The sequence below is a fragment of the Octopus bimaculoides genome, chromosome 5, assembly GCF_001194135.2.
Source record: "Octopus bimaculoides isolate UCB-OBI-ISO-001 chromosome 5, ASM119413v2, whole genome shotgun sequence".
Taxonomy (NCBI): Eukaryota; Metazoa; Mollusca; class Cephalopoda; order Octopoda; family Octopodidae; genus Octopus; species Octopus bimaculoides.
In genome coordinates this window covers 16898166-16920586 of record NC_068985.1, presented here as the reverse complement: position 1 = coordinate 16920586, position 22421 = coordinate 16898166, and the positions used below count along the sequence as shown (strand labels likewise).

At 35.6% G+C, this 22421-nt stretch overlaps 1 protein-coding gene across 3 annotated transcripts in view; it reads left to right on the top strand.

Moving 5' to 3' along the window:
* The first annotated feature begins 7623 nt into the window (after window positions 1-7623).
* The window catches only part of LOC106868377 (uncharacterized), a 38373-nt gene continuing 23575 nt past the window's right edge, over window positions 7624-22421 (top strand). Inside the window, exon 1 of one of the 3 annotated variants that reach the window (XM_014913605.2) lies at window positions 7624-7848. The gene's annotated coding sequence lies outside the window, so the exon portion shown is untranslated. Of the gene's footprint in view, window positions 8432-22421 lie in introns of all 3 variants that reach the window. The other 2 variants (XM_052968157.1, XM_052968156.1) reach the window with 2 other exon arrangements.

The window sequence follows — 22421 nt, the reverse complement described above, 5'->3', positions numbered from 1 at the left end:
ATGGAATATATGAGAATTTATGCAATAGTTTCGACTCATCTAGCATCGATTCCTCGTTGAAGCTATTGCATAAATAGGCTAAAATATCTAAATATTTTTTTTTAGTTTTCTACCCAAAGTGCATCAAAATATATTTATTTTCTCTAAAGTGCACCAGAAATATAAACAATTTCAAAATAGTTGTTCAACAAGAGATTGTTTTTATGAAACTTCTCATGAATTTAGAGCTTGGTAGTGGTTAAGAGTGCGGGTTACTAACCCTAAGATTCCGAGTTCGATTCCAGACAGTGACCTGAATAATAATAATAATAAAATAAAACTTGTTGAAAATTATCTTCTATAATATGAATGTACAAGTTTTGAGGTTTTTTCAAGAGAAACATCTATTAATTTCTAAGAAATATAAAATTTTAATCTCTTTCAATATAGGATTCTTGGACTTCAACACACTTGTTGTAGTACTCTAGCCACTTCATTAAGTCTCCATGGAAATCCTCCAAAGTGAAGGTGTCCAGGACTCTTGTCACAAGCTTCTTCATCTTCTCCCTCACCTTGGGGAACAACCAAAAGTTACAGGAAGCAAGGTCTGGACTATAGGGAGAGTGAGGGACAGTTTTGATGCCTGTCTGTATCAAGTAGTTGGCTACCAGGATGGATTTGTGAACTGGTGTATTGTTTTGGTACAGGTGCACTGGCCTTTTGCAATGAAATCTCTTCTTGAACTTATTCAAAACCTCATCAAAGAACTCTTCGTTGACCGTCTGGCCAGAGGGAACCCAGTGGATGTAGACAATTCCTTTGCTGTTAAAAATGGAGACCATCATAAGCTTCCTGGTAGACTTGCTTTGCCTGACTTCTTGTGCCATCAAAAAACAGATGCTCAGCTCATACAAGTTAATCCATGACCAGTCTGGAGCATTTCATAAATTTCCGTAGTGTTTTTTTTCAGTTTAACACTAAACTTTATTGCATAGCAGATTTCCAAATTGTCTTCACATCTCAGCAGCAATTGACAAGCAAGTCAGCTGTGACAAGCAGTGTTTAGGTAGGGTGTGTTCAAAGTGCTGCTACAGTCATCTCCTTCAATCTGGAATAACAAAAGTTGGTAGGTCAGCTTATCAGATGTATAGTAATGATGTACTAAAATTACAATAATGTAGGACAGTTATAACTGCCTCTGCTAAAAAAGCCTCCAAACTTCTTGAATGCTCCTTGTAAATCAATCCAAGCTGCTGTCTGCTGTTCATGATAAGAATAAAAATATTCAGGCTGTCAATACTTTATTTGAAAACTTGTGTTATGTAGAGTTTTTTTCTTTTCTTTTTTTCCAGGAAGCAAAATGGACCTCACTACTTTTCCAGCAATGTAGTTTATGATATCTTTTTATTTTTTCCTTCTACTTGTTTCAGTCGACTGGACTGTGACCATGAAGGATTTTAGTCAAACAAGTCAACTCTAGTACTAGATTGTTAATTATGTACACTGAAGCAGTCTTTTTCTAAGGGCTTGTGGGCTGATACCATATAGATGTTGCTGTACCATAAAAGAAGGAATACAGAAATTTACCTCTAATGAAGCAGAAAACAATTTTCTGAGATTGTTGTCAGCATCATTATTTTCATTTAACATCCATGTTTCATGCTGGCATAGGTGGACAGTTTGACAGAATCCAGTGGGTCCAAGGATTGCATCATTTTTTAGTGTCTGCTTTGGCATGGTGTCTATGACTGAATGCCTTTCCTAACATCAACTATTTTACCACATGTATTGGATGCATTTCTCATGCTACCAGTACTAGTCACATAGCCATGCGGCTGGCAAGAGTACAAAACCTAAGATGGTGGTGTTTTTTATGCTTGGAGATGAGGGTTAAGATATAAGGAAAAGGATTAGGCAGAGCAGATCTTCTGGAATACCAATATCATAAACAACATTTTCTCCACCACTATCTCCCTTTGTTAAATTCTCATCTTCTTACCTACAGCTGCCAAGTTTGAATGATCCTTTGTACAGTTATACTCAGGTAGTACTGATCTCGCTACCCTTCCAAGTTTCCCTTCAGTTGCTGTCCTTAAAGTTACTTCATTATTCATTAAACTGTCCTCTGTCCAAGGGTGTGAATAATAAAAAAAAAATTGAAATTCAGAAGTTATCTCTCTGATCTATTTTCCACCTCAAACATATCCAAAGAAAGAATAATTAATAATGGCCTACAAAACCTTGAATTCCTATCTATCTTCAGCAGTTATTTTTATGCTCAACAACATGAGTTAATAAGAAAACCTCTAAATAGTTACTTGAGCTGCTAAAATTAAAAGCCATATTTCCCTCAGAATAAACCAACTGTTTAAAAACCGGCTAAACACTTTGGATGCACTCAATTGATAATAAAAAAAACAGCTGGCTAATGAACAACAATGCTATTGATTATTTGTTATCAGGACTGTCTTTAGGATTAAACAATCCTTTACATACTTCAAAAAAGTGATTGGTTCAATTATTTCTGTGAATACATTTATAGGTTTATACAACCTGAGGCTAAACTACATAGCATTGCTGATTTTTCTAGGCTGAGTCAACCGGAACATTGAAAGTGCCAACATGGATTGATTTAAGGTATGGAGAATGTTTGAACCACAGAAACAGTTGTAGCTGGAATACAGATTTAGAAGAAAGTTGAAATTTGTTTGAATCCAGTGTTGTAATTTTGTTTGCGTGAGCTCATCCTCATCCCAAGAACAAACAAGGAAAATTACTTGCATAGTAAATGTGGGTTACTGGTTGTGCGTATTGTGTAATTAGAACTGTCTGCAAGTTGAAGTTCCCCAAACAAGTACCACTGAAATTCATGACATATCTATAAGACATCGAAAAATATCTCCTTTCATCACTGAATAGGGTGACATGCCTAACTGTACAGAGAAAACAAGACCAATACAAAACAATATATGCCAATGTAATCACAAAATGTATTTTATACATTGACATCCAAACAATAACTGTGTCAATGACAAGATCATAGTTAGGCAATGAAAATTCTGACACACCAAAAAATATATGTAAAGTGAATTAACACCCAAACACTTGCATGTGATTCAGGAGTGGTGCAGTGAACAATTTAAATAGGTGTCAACAACTATATTTTTCACATAAATATCTGCACAATATTGAAAAGAATTTGCTCTTCATGTAAACAAACTAAAATAGTGCTCTGACTCACATTTGACCTGTAATTGCTAAGATTTCTCTCACAGACAATGCAGAAACAAAAGCTGTGACAAGCTTTAGCACTCTTGAATGTATTTAACATTCAAATCCAGAAGTTAGGGAACAATGATATGATTTACAAGATCAGGCATGACCTGAGTCTAAACTGTAACTACAGAAACAGAAATTAACAACAAAGCCTCCAAGTCATCATTTGACCTGCTAAAAAGCAGCCAACTCTCCTCAAATCACTTTCTACAATCTTTGGAAAGTAAAAGCAACATTGAATAACAAGGTCCTTGATAGACTATCTGATTAAAGATGCAATGACCATAGCTTGAAAGCTTTGTTTATTGGTTTGCTCCATCAATGTTAATTTGTGGTAAAACAACAATTTCAATGAGCCAGCAAGGGAGACTCTTAATAGTCACTTGCCTGCTAGAAACAGCAGCCAAATCTATCAAATCTCACACTACTATCTTAAATAGTAAGAACACATTGGATAATGTAATGTCTGATACAATAGGATTGTCATGGATGGAGCCATTGATTATAGGTCTGCTCCATCACAAGGTTGGTCCAGGACTAAACAATTACAACTACAAATGCAAATAAGAATGATGATGGACTAAACAACCATAACTATGGAAAAAAGAAAGACCTCCCCCCTGAACACAATGTAATCTAGTAGAGTTACCTTCAAACAAAAAGCCAACAAGGGAGCTTCTACATCAGAGATTCTCAGCCAGGATCCATATGGTCCTTGAAGATCCACATAAGATTTTGCTGTTAAAATTCACAAGCAAAAAATACTTCTACAATGCACAAAATATTTATTCTTTTACTTTATTCTTTTACTTGCTTCAGTCATTTGACTGCGGCCATGCTGGAGCACCGCCTTTAGTCGAGCAACTCGACCCCAGGACTTATTCTTTGGAAGCCTAGTACTTATTCTATCGGTCTCTTTTTGCCAAACTGCTAAGTTAAGGGGACGTAAACACACCAGCATCGGTTGTCAAGCGATGATGGGGGGGGGGGACAAACACAGACACACACATATATATATATATATATATATATATATATATATACGACAGGCTTTCTTTCAGTTTCTGTCTACCAAATCCACTCACAAGGCTTTGGTCGGCCCGAGGTTATAGTAGAAGACACTTGCCCAAGGTGCCACGCAGTGGGACTGAACCCGGAACCATGTGATTGGTAAGCCACCCAAGAAAAATGTAAATCAAAGGGGTCCATAGGAGAAATATGGCTGAGAACCAGTTTTACCCGGTTGCTTGAAACCAACAAAGGATCTTCTACATGGTTGCTTGATCTGCAAGAAATAGCAGTCATCACTCAAATCACACCTGATTGTCATAATGGGAACCAAACAATAAACGATATAATCCTACTTAGATATATATGAAAAAATGATGGAAAGGTCATGGCTGGAATACCTTTGCTCATACATAGGTCTGATCTGTCTGAAGAGGTGCATGGCTTAGTGTTGGGCTCTTGATCATAAGATTGTGGTTTCAATTCCTGCACTGAGCAATGTGTCATGTTTTTGAGCAAAACACATCATATCACGTTGCTCCAGTCCACTCAGCTAGCAAAAGTGAGTATTCCTGCAATGGACTGGTGTCCCATCCAGGGGGAAATATATATGCCACAAAAACCATGAAACCAGTCCTAGGAGTTTATATTACTCAGGAAGGAGTATTATCATTATTTGTCCTGCTCCATCTGAGAGCTGAGCTGTGACCAAACAATAGCAATAACACCAGCCCAACAAAACTAACCAAAATGTGTTCTAAACATTAGATATCTGATAGGCTAAAAATATTTTCTTGTATATTCTTAGTAATTAAGATAATTATTAGATCCATTTAAAAAATGAAGGACTCAAGCTAATGTAGTCCTTTGATTAAAAGACCAGGTGGTTATGACAAGAACACTTTCGTATATAGGTATATGGATCAAAGTTGCGATTTGGGTGCAGGCATGGCAGTATGGTTAAGAAGTTCGCTTCTCAACAACATGGTTCTGGCTTCAGCCACACTGCATGGCACCTTGGGCAAGTGCCTTCTACTATAACCTCGGGCCGACCAAAACCTTCTGGTAGACAGAAACTGAAAGATGCCTATTGTATATCTATGTATATATTTATGTGTGCGTGTGATTGTCCCCCACCACCGCTTGACAACCAGTGCTGGTTTGTTACATTCCCGTAACATAGCGGTTTGGCAAAACAGAATAAAATAAGTACCAGGCTAAACAAAAAATAATAAATTGGAGTCAATTTCTTTGACTAAACCCTTCAATGCGTTGCTCCAGCATGGCCGCAGTCCAATGACTGAAACAAATAAAAGATACCTACACAAGTGTGCTCCCGCTCCAACTTTGTTTCCTCATAATTTCAAGAAAAAATGACAAATCATTAATGAAATGTTCAACAAATACCTTTCAGGTGGAATGATTCGAAAAAAAAACAAACAAAAAAAACATGGGGAGCGCGCACACATACACATAGTTTCAAGTTTCGTTTTGTAGGTATATATGTGATGCGCGTCGGAATGTATGTGTGCGCGGCCACCAATTTTTCCCCCGCATTAAATTCCAATATCTTTGTAATCTTTCAATCTGAATAGTATTTGTAGAAATTTTTATTAAAATAAAATATCCATTTTTCTGAAAGTTATGAAGAAACAATGTTGGAGGACGGGGGGCACTAATGTAAGCGTGCCAATTTTTCCAACTACTTAAAATATTTCAAATTTCCATCAGAATTTTTTCTTAGATTCTACTCTGGCATGGATTTGCCTGTTAATGATAAAGAAAAAAAAAAAAAAAACACTTTCATTTTTGTTTTGCTTTGTTTTATCTGAATAAATAATAAAATGAAATTACAAGTTTTGATTTTTGTCATCAGCATGCAAAACTACATCAATGTAGAAATTTTGTCAAATATCTCGTGAAAATTTGAAATATTTCAAAGAGTTTTTGAATAATTTTAAAAGGATCCCAGAATTGATCTGGTGTTAAACAATAATAGCAACAAACAGGGAAAACAAAAATTGAAACAAACGAATCTGTGGATCGCAATCTGTATCGATGGTCTGCCCACTTAGAACTGACCCGGGGCTGCACAAGAACAACACCCGTAAAAAATGGTATAAAAAATAATAAGCTCACGACTAGACTTTTGTTTCAATTGCACAACACGGAATCCACACATAACAGACCCGTTGTGTACACAACACCCATACTATAGTACATGAATCCTTTCAGTTGCACACACAGACACAAACACATACCAGCACACCAATAACTAGTCACTACGGGAACCTGGTAGAACATCGAAGATGAGAGAAAGAGAGATGGACTAAGGAGGTTGTGATTATCACACAGACTGACGAACAAACGATTGAGTTTCTTTTACGTGATAGCTCGACCTGCTAGAAATAGCAGTCGAATCCCATCAATTTCATGCCCCCTATAAAAAAAGGGGGGGGGGCGACATATTGGATAACTCGGTCCTATATGCATTATGTCTGAATATAAATGGGATAGCCATGGCTGGAAAACCTTTGGCTTTAAGTCTGCTCTGTCAGAACTGACTCTTGGGTCTAGCTAACAACAACGTTGTAGGAATGACGGAATGAATCAGCGATAGCAGAAGTGGCGAGGTTTCGGGGACGAGGTGGGGGTGGAATAATAAATAAAAATAAACAAATGTTTTGTTTGTTTATTTTTCTCAACTAAATATGGTATTTGGCAAATTAATTTGAAAACTATTAATTATGGCTAAATTACGAATCTGGTTGTACAAATCTTAATTTTGTATTTTAAAAATAAAAATATTACAATTTATCTTTGTATAATAGCTTTGTGATGAATGATAGAGTTGACCCGGTTCCGTACCCCGGTTGGATTTCCCCGTTCACTTCAGTTTAATAATCTCATTGGATTGTTTGTTATTGTTATCTCTGATCGAATAGCCTCATGTTAAAAGCATCCCAGCCGTGACCACCTCGTATTTTTGAATATCTAATATTAGGTTATTGTGTCAATGTGTCCATTAAGTAGTGCGATCTAACTGCCATTTCTAGCAGGCCGACCGACCACGTAGAGTCGCCTTATAGGATAAAGCTTAAATGTTAAAACTTAACGTTTCTCATATTAACTTTTTGTGTGATTTATTAAAATTTTTTCCATTATTTTGTTAAAAAAATTACGAATAAATTATTTTTGACATTTTTCAATTTTATTATAGTCCTTAATGTTAAATAACTATGTCAACAAAAAGACAATATATAATCATAATAGAAGAATCGCCTTTGTTAGAATTCAGTTCTCCATTGCTTATCCACGTACACTTCCGGTTGATCAATCGGAAGTAGCTTTATTTGTCCTGACGCCCACCAGCATTGCATTATGGGGCCTTGCCTTAAACCGGGGGGCAGCAACGATGAATACTTTAGTAGTTCGGATTGTTTAAACTCGGACATTTCAGGAGAAAACCTTTTTGAAAACTCTCAATTGGGATAGGTTGCTTTGATTTCCTGCTTGTATAAACCAAAAATTGGATCCACATACAGTATAAGTCCACTGCAATACTGTCGTTGAGCGAGAACAGATGTAGGTAAAGACTATCTCTCGGCATAATTGTTAACAACAACAGTTTCTCATTCCACTGACAAATGATATCAAATATTTCAGTTGATTTTTTTGACAATTAGATACATAGAGCTCTTCACAATTATTACATTTATTTAACTACTTGCTTGCCTGTTTCTATTCTTCTGTATGGTTATTATTTCTACGACTAGGTTTGGTCATTTTGCTTGACAGACTTGTGACAAGAGAAGAGAGTTGACACTATTGTTGGGTAGCAACAACTTGTTTAGGGTGGCTAAGAAATCGTTCAAGTAGCTAGTATTTAGAAAAAACTTCTGAATTGATGGTAGTAGATTACAAATTTCAATAGAACAATGTCCTTCTAGTTACCTCTCTCTTTTATTTATTATCAACTCGTGTGTGTATATATATATATATATATATATATATATTATACACCAATGGTCACTCTCTGACCAGTCATAACAAACAACCTTATCTCTATCTAACTATATATATATATATACATATATATATATATATATATTATACACGCGCACACACATAAACAGTGGCCAATTGAAACCTACAGAACAAATGAGCGGTATGTATATATATATATTGTTATTATATAAAATTCTCAAATCATAACTTTTGTACCTTTTTAATGTTAGATTTTACTTTTAAATGTTTATTGAACGCAAAAGTATTTTTTGTGCTTCAATTTTGCTAAAATATTGTTTTTAAACACAAGTTGGTTGTTTCCGTTATAGCATTTACCAAATTATGTTTTATATATTGCCAATTAGAGGAATCGATTTTTTCCCCTCTCTCTCTCTCTCTCTCTCTTTCTGCTATGGTGTGCAACGTCATTTACCAACTATTTTGGACATTTGTGAAATGGGTTCACATTGATAAGAAACCGTTTTCGAGAAAATATCTTGATAATATATAAGTTATTTCAAATAATATTCTCAACTATTCACGCATAGCTGGGATTATTATTATTGTTTTTGTTTCTATTGTAAGTTTAACTTGTTTCACTCCTAAAATTCTGTATCGTTACTCAATATACAGGACACGCAGATATGCGTTTGTTGTGTTGGTTTTCAACAAACTACTGCTCACCATAAATGTATCGGAAGACTTTCTTTCAATCATTAAAATCAACGTTAATCTCTACATATTCCTTTCAAGATAGCATGACTTTATTCTTGAGTGTAAGACTGAATTAAACGTTCAGTTTTCAAGAATATTCTGATGTTCTCTCGCATCAGAAGAAGGAAGTTTCACTTTGCTATAATCTTTCTTGTATTTAACTCGATTTCAACGTCTGAAACCATCAAAGTATTTTGCTTTATTGACATTGTCTATACAAAGTTCTATTTGATTGATCATCTCGTTTGATTTATCATTACTTCAGCACATAAATATGTTGAACCAAGGACGATATCAATCTTTGTCAATTCGACTTGTTTTCAAGAGTTTTAACGCGCATGCACACACGCACACATTTTTGCCTTGCTGACCATCAATGCCTTACAATTGACTTTGTAGAGAACTGACCCAAATATTGTGAAGCAATACTTTTTTTTAATATATTCCGTAATTCTCTTCGTTTTATTTTTCTCCCTTTTGTGCAACTAAACTAAAACCCATTTACACATCCACCTGAAAATATAACCTTTGTATTTGAACGAAGAAGGTGATTTATCTGTTTCACCCCCACCTCCTAATTTGAGCTTTGTCTCACTTCATTTGGGAGTAAACTAATGAATTAGTTTTAATTTTGTTGTTACAGAATGTCCCCACTTTTCCCTGCCTTTTTTATGGATTATCTTTTCTTCTACATTCTTAACTCTTTGGATTTTGATTTGTGCTGGATCCGAAATCGTACTTAGTAAATAGATTTTTAAAAAATTTGTTTTTGAAAACTGAAACAGAAAAATTTTGCCAAATATTGGTATTTGTGAAATCATTTTTACCTATAGATGAATTTTTTTTCTTTGTCTATATTATTCATCATTTAAGTAAATCGATATATTCCAGTCTTTTTCATATTTCAAGTTGGTTGATGGAATCTAGTTCTTCAGTCTGTTTTAACCATCACAGCTGAGGCCACGTAGGGGCACCGTTTTGTGTAGCTTGAATTTTTGTTTTTTGTTCCATTTTTTGTTCTTTTTACGTATTTCGAAGCTAATCTCTTGTAACTGTTTCACCTTTAAACCATCAATGTATTTTTAACACCTATTATAATGCTGAACTATTTTACTACATTACTCACATCCGTTAGTATTAGAATCGACTTCATTTGCTTATGTGAGTATTAAAACTAGCATTCCTTGTTTGACATTTTGTAGTGATTCCCTTTTCCATGGATATATGAGGCCATTCTCTTCTTTCAGACACTTAGTACCTCAAATTTACCAATATCATGTTCGTTTATTCTGAACTGTGTTAAAGTAAATAGATATTTTTACTGAGAATATCAGTTACCAAGCTCGTTCATATATAGTTCACAAATATTTTCATGATTCTGGATCTACATAGATTTCTAATACTGTCAGTGATAAAGTAAAAGAACTGTTGTAGCCTTCTAGTATAAATCGATGTGGAACTATGCACATAAAAAAAAAAATAGAGGCCTGCTAGAAATAGCAGCCAAATCTCCCTTAAATTACACCTTACCATAAGCGACAGTTTTGGTGTTTGTGTATGAAAATTATTTTGAGCCCACTTTAAAAATTAGGTATTTGATGACTTCTAATGTTAGTACACAGCTGTATTTGTCCACATAAGACAGTACTGACTTCTTGAGAATGCTTAGTATATCCATATGTGAAAGCAGTGACTGAGGCCATATACAAGTATGGATCAAGTGGGATCAAGATTAGAAGTCATTTGAATTATATGTGTGGAGGTTACATCATGGAAACTAGGATAAAACTATATCTGAGTGCATTAGGCCTTTCAAATGTTCAATATCTGCTGGCAATTTCTTTTTTTCATTAGTTGAGCACAACTACATTTTTGTTGACTGATGGGCCGGTTATAGCTGGTATTCAGTTTAAACCTATGTAGGTAAGAAAGTAGTTTAAAGAAACTGAGATTTGGGAGGGGGAATGTAGTTTGATAGTTCAGAAAAGCACAGGCTATTGCAGTTGAGATAGTGATATGTAAGCTGTATTCCAACATTAATTTTACTTGAGCTTTACAGAGAGTTGGCAACTAATCAGAGTTATAGTATTTAAAGCCTAGTCTTTGGGATGTTACTCTGGCAATCTAAGATTACTGTGAGATATAATCAGAAATTGGGAAGTCTAGCATGTGTGGTGACTTTGAGGGCTTTTTAATTGCTTGTTGTTCATAATTAGAGGGGCTCTGATACAAGACCATTTCTTGATATGTATAGCTAGTTTCCTTTTGCTGTTGAATCAGATTAGGGTTCCATGTCCCAGTTGAAAGATGTTTTGGTAAAGAAGGTAGAAAGAGAAAACAGACATGGATCCATTTGTGTTTGTGAGTAATTTCATGCATAAGTAATCTCTCTTTGGATATGGTCTAGGATGTCGGTATGTGTAGTAATTGCAGCACCATCTTAGATGTGGAAGCAGTTCTCTGTTGTGGGTCTCACCTGAGTTTTGTGGAGAATAGAAAGAGTAGTTTTTTGGGGACAAAATATTTTTGGACTCTGAAAAGGAAGCACAGTCATTGCTAATTTAGCATGTGGTTTTCCACAGTATCCATAGTGTATGCTGTGAAATGACCTGATCTGAGTTGGGGTTTCGGGTTAGACTGCATGCTATATTGCATATGGTCAGGTAGACTGCATGCTGAATAGAACTGCTTTGCTGTGTTGATGAGTGGTTCACCATGAGAGGCCTAATATTTTAAGCTCTTTTGTAAGAACTTTCATGACTTAGTTGAAGTCTGAATGATGATCTTGCAGGAATTACCATGTTGGGGACAAGCCATCCAGTTTGTAAGAGTGTGTAATTTTCTCCAAGTATTGTAAGCCATGTTTTTTGGCCTAAACTATTTCAGCACAATTATGAGTTGGGGGATTTGGGCTGTGGTGTTTGTGGAATGTGGAGGACATGTCTAAGAAGATAATTTCAGTTACTCAGCTAGCTGTTTCAGACAGGTTAGAGGTAGCACACAAGTACTTTTTGGGCTAGTTAGTATAAAACTTGTTGGGGTCTAAGCAATAACCTGATTTGAAGTGCCATAGAGTCCAGGAAGTGAGAGATGTATTGTGCAATCATGTATGTTTGAAGAATACACGATAAGGTGAAGCTATTTGATGTGAAAAATTGAGGATTGCATAAGATTAGTTTCTACACTGGTGACATCAGTATGAGATAAGAGGTGAGGTAAATGGTGAGGACAAAATGGCTTTTTGTGGAGAGGGATGAAGTTAGATAGATGCCCTCAGTGTTAGAAGGGATATGAGCTGAGAGTAGTTAATGGCAGGAGGAGTGAGGGAGAGAAACATTGGGAGAAAATCACTTGAAGTCTTTGTTGCTGATATCTAGGTGAGGTAAGCGAGTGGCAGAGAAAGTGGAAGCTACATATGTGCAGACATCTGAATGAAGTTTTGAGTAAAGAGTGTAGCCTGGACAGCAGATATAGACTACATGGATAAGGATGTAGGATCTAGGCTGGATTGTAGTCAACGGCTGTTTGAAAATACTGAGAATTTGTTCAGCAGATTTAGTTATGGTTTGGCATCTTGGGAAATGTAGAGGCTGTTGGTGCACTCTGCTTATAATAACGTCCTAATGAGAACCTGATCTGAAAACTTACAACAGTGTGAACTGTATTAAAACTACCTATTAGCTAGGCAATAAACTGAGGAGTGGGATGTCGACTTCCCTTTCACTCCTAACAGAGAAAAATGACTAGGGCAATCCTCTACACAATGTACCACAATAAACAATTGATGACCTAGTATCAAACACTGATGTATATATATGTATATATATATATATATATATATATATATATATATATATATATATATATATATATATATATACATATATATATATGTGTGTGTGTGTGTGTATATATGCACACACACACACACAGACATACATAGATAATCATCACTATCATCATACATTTGCTTTCCATTCTGGCATGGGTTAGGCAGGTTGTTAAAGTCAGAGTCCTTGTTTAAGTTATTGCTTTCTTGGAGTTGGCCAGGAAACTATGACTCTCATTTACATCAGTTGAATGCCCTCCCTAACACTAACTTTTTTGTAGTCCATACTGAGGGCATATTTTCATGACTCCAGCTCTAGAAAGGTCTTCTTTTGACAAGACTAAAAAGTCTTCCTGAACACTATGGTATCTCTGCATATATATGCTTTAGCCACCAATATTTCTGTGCTGCCTTACAGTTATATGAAAGAGATATAATCATACATTTATATATACATACCCAGTTGTTAAGACTCATGTCTGAGGAGATGAGTCATAACATTCAGGCATGTTGAAAGAAGGCAATAAACTCCAGCATTTTACATGTATGTATATATATATATATATATATATATTGTTCAAGTGGCTGCAATAAAGATGTGTTTCACCACACTGTGCCAGGAATTTCTATCATTAGCTTTTGTAGGTCCTCAGTTTCATGTTTAGTGTCTCTGCCAATAACATCAATGTAGTTGTGTGGTCTTTATCCTCTATTAAAGTGTGGAATTCTCTTATATATCATGTCTAATATGGTTTTTTGTTCAGTACAATAGTAGTGGTCACCAAATCCTACCCTGCATTGATTGACAATAGCATGTATGTAGAATATGTTCATTAGTCTCCTCTTTGATCTTGTACTTATGCCATGAGATGTTTTAATCCTTCATGTACCATGAAGGCAGTCTTGAAGCTCCCACACAGTCCAGGTTTTGGATCCATAAAAGGAATGCTATCTACTCTTGTTGTGAAGAAGGCCAGCTTCTTTAACTTTGAAATATTCAATTGCCAGATGTTTTGTACCTGTTACGAGCAATTCCGGCTTGTCCCTTGCATGTCAGGGAGTCTTTCTTACTGTCAGCAATATTGGACCCAAGATACTTGAAGTCACCAACTTCCTTGGGTTGTGTACCATTATCGGAACTAATTGACAAGTAACTTTCATCATCATTGATGCTATTGTACCCAGTCTTTGCATCGAGAAACAAGCAGCTTCTGCAAAGACAAACCAACATTATTACACATACTTGCTCTTAGAAGAATCAAAGAAAATCTTAGAATCTCCAACAAAAGGCATCAGCTGTATTTGTGAATTTCTCAAAGGCCTAAGGTAGTTTCAACAGAAGGACTGTGTTACATATCCTGTTGAGCTATGGCATCTCAGATAGGATGGCCAAAGCTATCCCCCTCGTGATGTTAGCTTTGTGCAAAACATTGATGGTCCAACTAAAGAGTTTCTAACAATAACAGGAATTCTCTGGGAGACTGTACAGCTCCTTTACTCTTGGTGATTGTAGTGGAGCCACATCGAAGGGCAAAATCACGACTGAACCCAAACAGAAGCAATCAAGACATCAGCAGAGCCTGTATTTCTCTGACCTCAACTATGTCGGTGATCTTGCCCTGTTTGTTGTACTAGTTTTCTTAACAACTCTTCATTATTCTGCAGCCAAAGTAGATCTCTTTCTTAATAGATACATTGACACAATAGATTTTAGTTTTCTGTTAGGCCTGACTGTTTCTGATTTTAATTTTCCATGCTTTCACATGTAACATAATTTCAACTGAATTGTAAACAACCGTAGATTTTTCAATACTTGTTCTGAGTTCGTTTGTGGTTTCAAAGATTGTTGTGATCTTAGTAATTGCAGAAAGGCTGGAGGCATCTAGATTATGTTTAGAAATAATGTTGACAGTTTTTTATGCATATCTATTTCGTCCTTATGATGGTTACTGTCACACATATAAGTGATTCTTCCTTCCCTTACATGAAGAACCAAAAATGATAGTGCTTGGTTTAATTGCAGAACAGTCTTCAGTTTTGTCCTGCTATGCTCTGAGTTCAAGTATTGCTGGGCTTTATTTTTCTTAAAATAAACATCAGTTACTAACTGGAGTCGATTTTAGTTTAACTCTGATGTCTTCCCTGCAATTTGTGGCATTTTGCTCATGTCAGAAATTTTAATTTTAAACTAGTTTTTTCTTTTGAATAAACACTATAGTTTTTTTATTTTTATTTTATTTTTATTTTTTCATTTTTAAACAGAAATATAGTGAGTTGAATGAACAACCTCTATATCAGTGTTACTTATTTTTGACAGCTCTAAATGGATCAACATTTTTCACTTGCAGTATTGGGAAGGCATCACAGTTCCGTACAATACAAGCGACTGCAAAGTTCCTTTTTGTTGAACCATATTACTTTCCCATGTTAAAAACTTCTTTCTTACTTTGTTACCTGTAACGTCATTGTGAAAGATATTAAGTGATAATACTGTATTGTTATTATAAATAATAGTTGTAACAAAGGTAATTGATAGAAATTACAACTTAAAAGTAGACAGCTCTGTACTGGAATGTTCAGTTTAGTTTGTTTCTTTTCTTTATAAGAAACTATAAAAAAAAAACTAACTACAAAACTACCTTTGTTCTATATTTGCTATTATGTTAATATGACTGTCAAAACTTTGTCACTTCAACAATAACTATCTAATGTTAATGACACAGTAGTTGTGCTTATATACATGATGTCAATGTCAAAACACTCACTATAATTGTAAAAGCTTAGTATTAAAATTCCACCCACAGCCAATGTTAGTACATAACTTCTTTTTTTTAATCATTTAGACAATGAAAATAATTTATTTTTTTTTGCATATAAAAATTATTTTTGAAATATATTTTCTTTTAATTTGATTTTAAAAGCAATGTCTAATTGTTTCATCAAGTCTTCTTTTGAAACCCCTCCCCCCCACCGTTTTCTTTTTTTGTTATCTTTCTAAGAAATATTTTCAACAATGAATGTTGCACTATTGACAGTCTGCTTTAGAGATATTTCCTGAAGTGTTCATTAGGACCAGTTGAGCTTGTTTGTGAAGATATGATCTTGGAAAATTTGAAAAATTGCATATGTTAGAGAAATTATGGATGAAATCTCATTAAAGGCATTATGAACTTGTGTTGATATGACCTGGAAATTTAAGGCAGCAAGTTGGCAGAATTATTAGCATGCCAGGCAAAATGCTTAATGGCATTTCATTTGTTGTTCTGAGTTCAAATCCTTTCATCCCTTTCAGGGTTGATAAAATAAGTACTAGTTGAACACTGAGGTTGATGTAATCAACTTATCCATTCCTAAAATTGCTGGCCTTGTGCTAAAATTTGCCATCAATATATGACTTGGAAATTTGCATATGATAGGGTCAAGAGTGAAATATAGCTGATATTTGTGATTATAAATATCTAAATAGTTATTGTAATAAACTGAACAAGGAGTGAGGACAACACTTGTCAATCACACATTCCAACAACCCTGTCAAACATCATTTTCTTTTTTTTTTTTCATTTCGGTGAAAAATCTCTTTTGCTCTAATTTGTGTGTGAATTCACAGGAGTAGACTGACTTTGTTAGGTTTAGTAGCTTTTATGGCTCAACCTTAGACTTGCATTATTTTAGACTACAAAATCAAAGGCAACTAAAAATTGTTTAGTTTGATAATAGTCTTTTCAAGCCATTTCAGAAGGATGTGGCAATATATGTCCTCCAAAGTAGAAACTTTTTTTTTTCCTCTTAGAAGAGAATAGACAGTGCCTACGATAATCCCAGCAATAACCAAAGGCAAAGAATGTGTCCTTGAGAGCTATAGTTCTAGACATGAATGACTGAGCAGGGTTTGGAGGAAAGTGAGACAAAGTGGACACAGATGTGGCTGTGTAAAGAAGTTTGCTTCACAATTATGTGGTTCTGGGTTCTATCCCACTGTACACTAAGAGGACAGATTATTTCTACTATAGCCTTAGGTTGACCCAAGCCTGATAACTGAAACTGAGGTGACAGAAAAGCGTGCAGAAAGTTTGTCATATGTATTTTACTTATTGTGTTAACCTGTTACCCAGTTTAACACAACCATCTGGTGCTTTAATACCCTAAGTAGAGTCTGCTCTTTTGCAAGCATTTAGACCAAGTCGCTATTGTGGGAATAATGCAGCGTCTTGATATGATGTTTCCTACTGCTGCAGCGTGTGAGTCATAATTTCTTCTTTCTTTCCTTCCACCAATTTTGAAGGCCCTGAAAAGTGTCATGGGCACTGCACTTGCTCCCCGAAGTATTACAATGACAGAGACAAAGAAGAAACAGCTTAACTTTAAGCTAATGATTACAGCAATTAGTGTCTGCACCACTCAGCTGGATGGCCTTTACATTTTTTTTTTTTTAAACACAAACTAGGATAGACATGGCTGTGTGGTTGAAGTTTGCTCCTTAACTACTTGATTTAGGGTTCAATCCCACTACTTGATAGCTTTGGCAAGTATCTTCAGCTATAGCCCTAGGCTGAGCAAAACCTTGTAAGTCGATCTGCTTGACAGAAACTGGAAGAAGCCGGTGAGCTGGCAGAAACGTTAGCACGCCGGACAAAATGCTTAGCTGTATTTCGTCTACCGCTACGTTCTGAGGTCAACTTTGCCTTTCATCCTTTCAGGGTCGATTAAATAAGTACCAGTTAAGCACTGGGGTCAATATAATGGACTTAATCCGTTTGTCTGTCTTTGTTTGTCCCCTCTGTGTGTAGCCCCCTGTGGGCAGTAAAGAAATAAGAAACTGTATGGAAGCCTGTTTTCTCTCTCTCTCTCTCTATCTATCTATCTATCTATCTATTTATATGTGTGTATAGTGTTTGTGTCTCCTTGTGTTATACTTGTAAACAAGCATCACTGTCATAAAAGTGGTATCCCTCATTTCCAGTCTTCCATGGAAGCATATCCAGCCATGAGAATATATTACATTGCTTGGAAACACATGAGGGTTAGTAACAAGGGCATCTTGCCACAGAAAGCCTACTTCAGTGGATTCTATCTGATCCATGCAAGCTTAGAAAAGTGGAAATTAAAACAATGTTATCATAGCATTCTGAAGTATTGTATATAAGTATCTAGGTTTTTTGGAAGGGATTTTTTGTGGTATCAAACAGTGTGTGTTGAGGCTTGCTAACAAACTATGCCCCTTGCTTATACAAATATGCTTTCATTTTTTTTCTTTCATTGTGCAGGAATTGCACTCCACTATACATGAACAGCTTGCAACTATAACTTTCAAGGTCACACTACTAAGCCTCACCATTATTGATCATCCTCAAAATATTAAAAAAAAAATAGAAACGGTTTATGATGTACAATCCATGATGATATGTAGTCACTTTTTGTGAACATTTTGGTTATTTTTACTTTCCGTCAAATGTGGAGCCTATGATGAAATTGTTGTTTTTTAATGTCTTCTATTTATTTTGAATGTTGTGGAAATGTTGTATATACAAGAAGTCAAAAATTATCCGCACTTTTGCCATAACATATCATTGCTCTTTGTTCTTCTTTAGTGCACATTGCTAGTGGAGCAGGTATGCTTACACTGTAAAGTAAGAAAGAAAAATGGTGTGATCAGGCTCAAACTTTGATCATGTGACCACAACAGTACCAATTATAAGCACGCATGTGCAGAAGTCAGTGTGACAATAATAAAGATATGTTATGGTGAAAGTATGGATAATTTTTGACTTCCCCTCTGCCCTTGTAGTTGCTAGTATTATTGTTTTCTCTGTTTATGTTGTTGAGTGTAATGGTTGGTTGTATTTGATGATGTTGCTGGTAAGAAGGGAGAAAATGTATTTGGTACCTGTTACCGTTATGTCTATTATTTTGAAGCAAGATATGTTGGCGATTTATGTAAGGTTAGAGTATTTGTATAGTAAGTCTCTGAATGAGTGTGATGTCACCTGCATATAAAAATGTACATATTTTGAGGAGATATGGGAAGGTTGTGTAAGTCTAGATTGAAAAACGTGGGTGAGAGGACAGATGCCTGGAATGTTACATTCTGGAAATTGCTTATTCTGAAAGTGTTGTTCTTATACAATAGATAAGCTTGTGTTGCAACAGATTTTCTTGCCAGTGTTTTGTGTTGCTTTTTAAGGTACTCTTATGAATAAGGAGCTAGCAAGGAATAAGTCGAAAGCATTACTTATGTCAATGGTAGTAAAAATGGTATGAGTGGGATGTTTTTTTGTTGTTGAAGCCATCATGTATTCTTTGTGTTAGATTCATTAGTTACGTGGCATTTGCGTGTTATAGTTTAGATGAGGGTTGGGTCTGAAAGGGGTTAAAGATGTTATGTATTAGTTTTTCTAGAATTTTTGAGGGTGCGCACAAGAGGTGGGGGTCCATGTTACATCACTTGTTTTTGTAGCTTTAGAATTGTTGTTCTTGTATAGCTTCCAAATTTGGAGAATTTGACTGTTGATTCTCCTATATGAATTATTATAGCATTTAAACTGGCCAAAATTTTCTACTTGTTTTATGTTAGAACTGGCCAGATCTAGACTCTTACTCTAAATTGTTATCCTAAAAATATAGAATCATATCAAAATCTCAAAGCTACAAGATAATACCTGATTGATTCAAAATAACGTGAATAAATAAGCATTACATTTGACAGAGTAATCTGAATGCTAAATGGTTAATGTAGATCACGCTTGTACTTTTTAGTGAGATGAAGGCTGAAGAAACTGTTACAACACAGTTTTCCAATGTTTATATATGACATAAAGAAATCAGATGGAAGAGTTTAGCATTTGTAACAGCTTGAAAGGCTTTAACTGTGTTCATGAAAAAGGAAATTTGTGTTCTAAGATTTGTTTCCTTAATACAATCTTGTAGTGGTTGTATTTTAATGTTGTTGAAGGAGGTTGTGTTGTCATTCCCCCACTGGAAGTGGTTTTCAAAATCTGTGGACTATATTATCCAAATATTGTTTGAGAATGTTGGATTTAGTTACTATTTCTAGCAGGTTAAGCAATCACATAGAAGCTCCCTCTTTGAATTGATAAATACGTAATTTCATGGTACGGTTTCATTAGGATTGGAATATTACAGAGCTTGAATGACTATATTGCTTTTTCCTCTAAATATTTTCTATATTTTGTTGTTCATTTGTTTAATGTTCCCCATTAGCTGTATTTCTGAAGGTTTGACAACCAATTCTATGTGTAACATGTTTGCAATTATCATTTCAATTCTATCTAGCAACTTGTTTAGTTTGTTTTAACTCATAATAATGTTGAATGTTAACTATGAAAGTTGTCCTGAAAGTAACGCAAATGTAGACATAACATTTTTTATTAACTGACATCATCATCATCATCATACTTCTGCTTTCCATGCTAGCATGGGTTGAACGATTTGACTGAGGACTGGCAAGCCAGCAGGCTGCACCAGGCTCCAATCTGATCTGGCAGAGTTTCTACAGCTGGATGCCCTTCCTAACGCCAACCACTCCGAGAGTGTAGTAGGTGCTTTTACGTGCCACTTGCACGAGGGCCAATCACATGGTACTGGCAACGGCCATGCTCAAAAAGGTGTTTTTTACGTGCCACCTGCACAGGAGCCAGTCCAGCAGCACTGGCAATGACCTCGCTCGAATGATTTTCTAACGTGCCACCAGCACAAGTGCTAGAAGGTGACGCTGGTAATGATTATGCTCAAATGGTGCTATTTACGGGCCACTAGCACGGAAGCCAGACAGATGTAATTTAACTTGTAGATGTTGGTACAGTAACCATTCCTCTATACAAAGGTACCACTCAACATAGTCTCCAATACAAGTGATGCATTTGCACCATTGTTGAACCCAACCCTCAAATTCTCTTTGAAAAATTTCTTGTATGCACTGTTGTATCGACTTTTTCACCACTACTTTCACTTTGTCATCAAATTATTGTTCCCAAAGACCTTCAATAGACCAAACAGGTGGAGGTTAGAGGTTGCCAGGTCAGACTGTAACAGTAAATGGAGAGCCATTGACCAATTCAATTTTTTCTGCTTGCCTGATTTATTGCCTAAAATATATGTGGTCATGCATTGTCTAAGTGTTTTTAAGATTCTTGTTCAGTGTTTTCCTCCTAATGGGTTCTCTAAACCTTTTGAGCATTTCAACGTACCACTCACTGTCCATTTTATAGTCACCTTCAAGAAAATCAAAGAGAATGACACTCTTCCCAAAAGGCAGTTACCATAACTTCCTGTGCCAGTCACTGGCTCTTGAACTTAAGCTTTAGAGAATGTGACACCCACCATTCCATGGACTGAGGCTTTGTTTTCTGATCTAAAGGATATAAGATACAGCCATGTTTCACTCCTGTCAACAGATCAGGAAGAATGTTTTCATTAGCTTCAAATGCTTCCAGCAAATCAGAACAGATTCCTGCCTTTCTCTCTTTCAAATCCCTGATACCCCAAGTTTTCCACCATCTTCTGTAAAAGTATTGTAACCACTGTCCAGCTGTGCAGCAAGTTGACAAATAGGGATTTAATCTGCCTCTGGCAAATCAATTCATCCATTTGCTGGTGATTCATGCCAGTGGTTCCACCGAGTGGGTTATCTTCAATGTTGGTTTACTCTTTAAACTTCATCCATAATGTGATCTTTGTAAACAAATTATAGCCTTCTTTGAATCAGGCAGCTTGTACCCCTCTTTTGTCAAGAACTCAATAATGGCAGCTTGTACCCCCTCCTTTGTCAAGAACTCAATAATGGCAGCTTGTACCCCTCCTTTGTCAAGAACTCAATAATGGCACATTGCTTCTACTTGGAACCCATTATTTGCCTGCAATAAAAATGAACAGGAAGAATAGTTACTCTACCAACATATACAAATTGAATGACTTATGTCATTTAATAAAAAACTTAGGCTCACCTTTGCATTACTTTGAGGTCAACCCTTGTATTTTATGGAATTTATTTTTCTTTTTAATGGGTGCATTTTTTTTCATGGATATTGTACACTCTTAATAGTCTTTTGCTGCTATTCTACTTTTGCTAATAGGAGCAACAATCTTGGAAACTTTCCTGAGTAGGAGAATGAAACATAATTTCCTTCATTATTATGAAAACACAATCAGTACACATGTGAAAGAAATAGCAATGCACTACACTTTTCCTTCTCATGAACAATACTTGGCTAAAGCCATTAAAGTCACTACAAATGCTGTGTTTCACAACCTAACTTCTGATCTCCGTATGTAGCCTTGCAAAAACTGCATCTGATTAAGTTTCTTCTTATATTGACACCTTACAAGTTCTGAGTGCAACTCACCAAGTAGTATTCATGAATCTACAACTGTCATTGTTACACACATTCTCACAGGCATAAGACAACATCCTATAAAAAGTTTCATCCAATTGATTAGTTAAGACCTCTAACCACTAGCCTACTGTTTCTTGGGTGAGCCAAACTAAAGAATCTCTATGTAATCACATGATCTTATCTATATATATAAAAATGAGAATGTCTGTCTGTCTGTCTGTGTGTGTGTGTGTGTGTGTGTGTGTGTGTGTGTGTGT